Below are 7,633 nucleotides of genomic sequence, written 5' to 3' on the forward strand. Positions count from 1 at the left end.
AGATACTGGCATGGATAGCGGAATGGCTGACAGGCAGGAGGCAGTAAGTGGAATAAATGGGGCCTTTTCTGGTTGGCTGCCAGTGACTAGTGGTGTTCCTCAGGGGTCAGTATTGGGACCGCTACTTTTCACATTGTTTGTCAGTGATTTAGATAATAGAATTGATGGTTTTGTGGCAAAGTTTGCAGATGATACAAAGCTAGGTGGAGGGGTAGGTAGTGCTGAGGAAGCAATGCTATTGCAGCAGGACTTACGGCAAAATTGGAAGAATGGACAAAAAAGTGGCAGATGGAATACAGTGTTGCGAAATGTATGATAATGCATTTTGGTAAAAGGACCAATAGTGCAGACTATTATCTAAATGGGGAGAAAATTCAAACATCAGAGGTGCACAGGGACTCAGGAGCCCTCGTGCAAGACTCCCAGAAGGTTAATTTACAGGTTGAATCTGGTAAAGAAGGCAAATGTAATGTTGGCATTTATTTCCAGGGGAATAGGACATAAAAGCAAGGAGATAATGCTGAGGCTTTATAAGACACCAGACAGGCCGCAGTTGGGGTATTGTCAACAATTTTGGGCCCCATGTCTAAGAAAGGATGTGTTGTCATTGGGGGAGGTTCATGAGGATGATTCCAGGAATGAAGGAGTTAACATATAAGGAGCGTTTGGCAGCATTGGGCCTGTACTCACTGGGATTTAGAAGAATACGTGGGGGAATCTCATTGAAACCTACCAAATGTTGAAAGGACTACATAGGGTGGATGTAGAGAGGATGTTTCTTATGGTGGTGGTATCTAGAACTAGAGGGCATAGCTTCAAGATTGAGGAAGTGACCTTTTAAACCGGAGGTAAGAAGGAATTTTTTTTAGCCAGGGAGCAATGAATCTGTAGATTGCTCTGCCACAGTCTGTGGTGGAGGCCAAGTCTGTGGATATATTTAAAGCAGAACCCAATAGTTTCCTGATTGGTCAGGGCATCAACGGATATGACAAGAAGGCAGGTGTGTGGGGTTGAGTGAGATCCAGGATCAGCCATGATGGAATGGCAGAGAAGACTCGATTGGCTGAATGGCCTAATTCTGCTCCTATGTCTTATGGTCTAAGCTCTCTGGCTTATAGCATCAAGACATGGCTGTCCTGACAAGAATTTATGAATACTGAGGCAACTGCATGATGGCATGTCAGCCACAGTACTCAGCAATAGTGATGCTGATAGAAAGGGTGTAAAGGAGATTTTCAAGGATGTTGCCTGGATTGGGGAGAATACCTTATGAGAATAGGTTGAGTGAACTTGGCCTTTTCTCCTTGGAGCGACAGAGGATGAGAGGTGACCTGATAGAGGTATATAAGATGATGAGAGGCATTGATTGTGTGGATAGTCAGCGTCTCTTTCCCAGGGCTGAAATGGCTAGCACGAGAGGGCATAGTTTTAAGGTGCTTCAAAGTAGATACAGAGGGGCTGTCGGGTAAGTTTTTTTACACAGAGAATGGTGAGTGCGTGGAATGGACTGCCGGTGACTGTGGTGGAGGCGAATACGATAGGATCTTTTAAGAGACTCCTGGATAGGTGCATGGAGCTCAGAAAAATAGAGGGCTATGGGTAACCCAAGATAATTTCTAAAGTAAGTACATGTTCAGCACAGCATTGTGGGCTGAAGGGCCTGTATTGTGCTGTAGGTTTTCTATGTTTCTATGAATCCGAACCCTTCACTGTCAAGACAGGAGTAAAGCAGGGCTGCATCATTGCACCCACCCTATTTGCTGTATTTATTGCTGACATCCTTCACCTCATTGGCCAAGACCTGCCACAGGGAATCCCAATCATGTATAGAATGGACAACAGGTTCTTCGGCCTCAACTGGTTCAAGGCCAAGGACAAGGTCAGCACCACCTCTGCCACGGAGCTTCAATAAATGGATGAAAACACTCTGAAGAAAAGCTCCAATATGTTCTTCCCAAGGCACCATGTCCTGAAAACGTTGTCTCATTTTTACTGTGTACTGTACCAGCAGATGTAGTCAAAATGATAATAAAAAGTGACTTGACTTGACTTGATATAGAGTCCTGGATCTTGTTTTGAATATAAAAGAAAGACACAGGCCCTATTCCAGTGACTGTCCAACCAGCCAGTTATCCAGCTCGCCATAAAAGTTGACGATAGATTGCCCTTGTAAATGTAGTACACTTTCCCTACCTTGGCAACATTTTCTTCTCAAGAGCAGACAATGACTCAAATCAACCATTGCCTGAGCAGTGCAAATGGTTCCTAAGCAAGATTAAGGAAAAGAGTATTTGAAGACTGTGACTTGCAGGTTCAAACAAAATTTTTGGTCAATAGCGTAGTCATCCTTCCTGGAGTCATGGAGAAATACAGCACAGAATCAGGCCCTTCAGCCCATCTAGTCCATGCTGAACCCATTTAAACTGCCTACTCCCATCAACTTGCACCAGGACCATGGCTCTCCATACTCCTATCATCCACGAACCTATTCAAACTTCTATTAAACATTTAAAACAAGCTTGCATGCAGCACTTGTGCTGGCAGCTTATTTTACACTCTCACGACCCTCTGAGTGAAGAAGTTTCCCCTCATGTTCCCCTCAAACTTCTCTCCTTTCACCCTTAACCCATGACCTCTGGTTGTTGTCCCACCCAACTTCAGTGGAAAAAGCCTCCTTGCATTAACCCTATCTATACCCCTCATAAACTTGTATATCAAATCTCCTCTTAGTCTTCTACATTCTAAGGAATACAGTCCAAACCTATTCAAACTTTCATTATAACTCAGGTCCTCTAGACTCGGCAACATCCTTGTAGATTTTCTCTGAAATTTTTCAACCTTGTTTACATCCTTCCTGTAGGTAGGTGACCAGCACACAATACTCCAAAGTAAGCCTCACCAATGTCTTATACAACTTCAACATAACATCCTATCTTCTGTACTCAATACATTGATTTAGGAAGGCCAATGTGCCAAAAGCTTTCTTTATGACCCTATCCACTTGTGATGCCACTTTCAATGAACTATGGACCTGTATTCCCAGAGCCCTTTATTCTATCACTCCTGAGTGCCCTACCATTCATAGCGTAAGACTACCCTGGTTGGTCCTACTGAAGTGCAAAACCTCGCACTTGTCTGCATTACATTCCATCTGCCATTTTTTTTAGCCCATTTTCCCAGTTGATGCAGATCCCTCTGCAACCCATGATAGCCTTCCTCTCTGTCCACTACACCCCCAATCTTGGTGTCATCTATAAATTTGCTGATCCAGTTGACCACATTATTATCAATATTAATGATATAGATGACAAACAACAAAGGACCCAGCACTGATTCCTGGGGCACACCACTAGTCACAGGCCTCCAGTCAGAGAGGCAGCCATCTACTACCACTCTTTGGCTTCTCTCACAAAGCCAATGTCTAATCCAATTTACTACCTCACCTTGAATGCCAAGCAACTGAACCTTTTTGACCAACCTCCCATGCAGGACATTGTCAAATGCCTTGCTAAAGTCCATGTAGACCATATCCACTGCCTTGCTTTCGTACACTTTCCTGGTAAGTTCCCTGAGAAGTTCTATAAGATTGGTTAGACCTGACCTCAAATGCACAAGGCCATGCTGACTATCCTTAATCAGTCCATGTCTATCCAAATACTTATGTATCCGGACCCTTAGAATACCTTTCAATAGAGGTTCCGGTAATGTCATCGTGGAGAATGGCAGCTTAAGTCACTAGCTCCTCCGGAAAAACGCGTATTAAGCCCCGTTATCCCATCAAATATAATATTTTTCAAAAAATATTTGAACTGAAAAGAGGGGCAAGAATGGGGAAAAGGAATGGAAATAAAAAAAACGACACTGCAGAGCCTGAGGCCGAGAGGAGTGCAGCGAGCGGCTCTCCTACCTGACCGCTTGCTAGCGAGGCGGACGCTGAGCTTCGTTCAGGCGAAGCGGCGAATATCTTCAAAATCCTGAAAGAAATAATGGAGTTCCAGAAAGAAATAAAGCAGCAGCTCCATGATATTAAGTCAGAGCTCACCAGCGTCAATCAAAAAATAGCAGTGGCAGAGACTCGAATTGAGAAGGTGGAAGATCGCGTTCAAAACGTGGAATGGATACTGAGTAAGACAATAAAAATATTACATCACCAAGAAGGTAAACTGCTTGACCTGGAGGGAAGATCACGGTGGAAAAATATCAGAATCTACAACGTTCCCAAAGGAGCAGAGGGCTCGTCTATGACGGAGTTTGTCGGAAAGTTACTGCAGGACGTGCTGGATCTTCCCATGGCTATGAAGCTGGAAGTCGAAAGAGCCCACTGCGCATTAATCCCGAAACCTACCCAGGATAGAAAGCCACGCTCAATAATAATTAAATTCCTTCGGTACAGCACCAAGGCGGAGATTCTACGAAGGGCCTGGGGTAAGAAGAGAGTGTTTTTCGATGATAAATTAATATATTTCAACCAAGATTACCCCCCCTGCAGTCCTGCAGAAACTCAAAGAATACTCTGAAGTAAAGCGAGTACTAAAGCAAAAAAAGTACCCTGCTAAACTTCGAGTGTTTTATGACAACGGGACGCGGTTGTACCAGACAGTGGAAGAGGCGACTACAGACATGAAGGCCAGAGGGTTGCCCGTCAGCGTGACCAAAACGAGGGAAAGCCTGACTGTGGAATTATCCCGCTCCGCTTGGGAAATAGTGCAAGAATCGAGAAGGCAGGAGACGGGAGGAGGCCGAGAGAAATATATCAGGAAGAGACTGGGAGTTTCCCAAAGACAGTCCTCACCCCCTTCAGAAGAGCCATAAGGTTTGGCTAACTTTAAAAATGTTGAGAAGCTAAACGGAAGCAAAAGTACATGGTGATATACCCATCTCGAGAAATGCTTATTATAATGTGGATTTTATATTACTTAGTTGTTATTCTTTATTCGCTCACTTACTCCTTTTTCCCCACCAAAATGAGAATATATATGTGTGCATATATGTATATGTGTGTGTGTTTATATATGTGTGTGTGTGTGTGTGTGTGTATGTATATATATATATATATATATATATATATATATATATAGGAGGAGTCACTGAGAAATCTTTTCTGTGTAATGGATTTGTTCACTAACTTTTATGAATATTGCAATGGGGGCCCTCAACTCACAAGTAGGAGGGGTTATCCCCCACAGCTAGACATTTCCTCTAGCTCAACGCAGGGTCATCTACTAGAGACCTCAGCCTTGGAATCACACGTTCATTGCCATTTTTGTTATTATTTGCTTTTCTTGGTTCTTATTTGTTCAGGGAGTAGATCGATTAAGTTTTATTCTAATTTCAATGATACATTGACAGATAAATACAGATGGCTAAGGACAAGGTAAAATTCATTTCTTTTAATGTCAATGGGCTATTAAATCCAATTAAATGTCACAGAATTTTATCCCATTTGGAACAATTTAATTCATACTGGGAAAAATGGTTTAACTACATAATGCCTCATAGGCCTGATTTTATTCTCACAAATCAATGAATCTGTTGTAAAAAAAAGATCACTCCCTACTTGTACATAGTTCTTTACTTTTGCTCGTTTTTTCTTTCCACTCTTTTCTATAAGTGAGTACCTCAGATAAATACTTTGTGGAGATTTGTGATGTATATGATTATATCATATATATGTACAATGTCTGAAATACATCTTATGGAAATGTTTGTTTGATGATAAACTTCAATAAAAAAAATTACAAAAAAAAAGAATACCTTTCAATAACTTTTCCAGATCTGATGCCAGACTCACGAGCGTATAATTTCCTGGTTTATGTTTAGAGCCTTTTTTAAACAGTGGAACAACATTGGCTATCCTTCAATCCTCTGGTACCTCTCCTGTCATTAAGGATGATTTAAAAATCAGCAGTTTCTGCACTTGCCTCCCGTAATGTCTGAAGGAATACCTTGTTAGGCCCTGGGGATTTATCCATCCCGACTTGCCTCAGGATAGCAAATAGCTCCTCCTCTGTAATCTGCACATGAAGTTGATGCCACTTTACTTCACTTTTACAGACACTGTGTCAGTCTCCTGAGTAAATACAAATGCAAAATATATATTAAGATGTCTCCAATCTGTTTTGGTTCCATACTGGCCTTCCAGTGGACCAATTTTTCCCCTTTTGCTCTTAACATATCTCTAGAATCCTTTGGGATTCTCCTTCACCTTGTCTGCTGGACCACCTACAGTAGACACCTGACAGCCCTGGAACAATACCACCAAAGAACCCTACAAAAGATTCTGAAGGACAACTGGGAGGACAGACTCACTAACAGCAGCGTACTGGAGGAGGCCAACATAAACAGCTTTTCCACCACGATAAAGCAACACCAACTCCAGGGTCATGCCACTGGATGCCGAACTCACATCTCCCCAAACAGATCCTTTACTCCCAGTTGAAGGACGGTCAGTGAGTAGCTGGCGGGCAAACGAAACGCTTCAAAAAAACATCAACTTCAGCCCGAAGAAATTCAACATTACGTCTAAAAACCAGGAGGACACTGCACTCGATAGATGTGCCTGGAGGAAATTTGTTGAAGAGAGAGCTGCGCTATGTGAGAGCGACCTCCGCTGTGCCGCAGAGAACAAGGAGCAGCTGAGAAAGGAGAGAATGAACAACCCAAAAGACCCAACTACTAACCGCAGCTACCACTTAATATTGTCTGCAGTGCACCAAAGTGTATTGGTCCTCTGCAGCCATCTGAAGACCCACCCTTAGGAGAACGTCTTAATGGACTTGAGTGATCGCACTACCTATACCAACCACCAAATACCCAGTAGTTATTCATGAAGGTTACTGACCTCACTTCTCTGACCTTTACCACCATAAAGGATAAAAATTTCAAGCATGTGGGAACACTGTCATCTGTACATTCCTCTCCAAATTACACATTATCCTGATGTGAAATTATAATCAACATTTCTTCGGCATTACCTAGACTAAATCCTGAAACTCCCTCCCTCTCAATAGTTTTGAGAAGACATTTTACCAGAAAAATTGCAGCAAGTTAAAAGGCAGTTCACTTCTTTCTGAATTAAATGTACAGATCCCAAAAATATTTTACACAGATGCAGTAAAAATTTACATGAAATATTAATGAGCTGGAGTATTGTGGATATGAGTACTCTGTGGGATGGCATTAATTTCTCTGGAAGAAGGTAGACCGAGGACAGATTTAATTTGAGGCGTAAAATAATTAACAGTAGCTTAAACAGGTCATGGACCAGCAACATCAAAGAATAGCATTTAATTAATTTGATAATTGAGTCAATTTGTACAACAAACTCAAATGCAAACAAAAGTGCCATTTAGGAGGTGAGAGCGAAGTGTAAAAAAGATACAAGATAAATTGATATCCTACCCTTTCATTATCAATTATTATCAACCGCATAAACCAAAAACATAATGAGATATCTATTATTATGTGAGTAACTAATTGGTGGCCACATTGCAGTGAAATGATTGAGATAGCAATTGTTCAGTTGAAAAATACAGTAAAATGGTGATGAAAGGGAAAACAAAGGACAATAGATTTTAAAATGAATCTTTTTTTCTCTTTCTGTAATACAGAAACAAAGTTTAGAAAAATATCA

The sequence above is a fragment of the Hemitrygon akajei genome, chromosome 9 (genome assembly GCF_048418815.1).
Source record: "Hemitrygon akajei chromosome 9, sHemAka1.3, whole genome shotgun sequence".
Taxonomy (NCBI): domain Eukaryota; kingdom Metazoa; phylum Chordata; class Chondrichthyes; order Myliobatiformes; family Dasyatidae; genus Hemitrygon; species Hemitrygon akajei.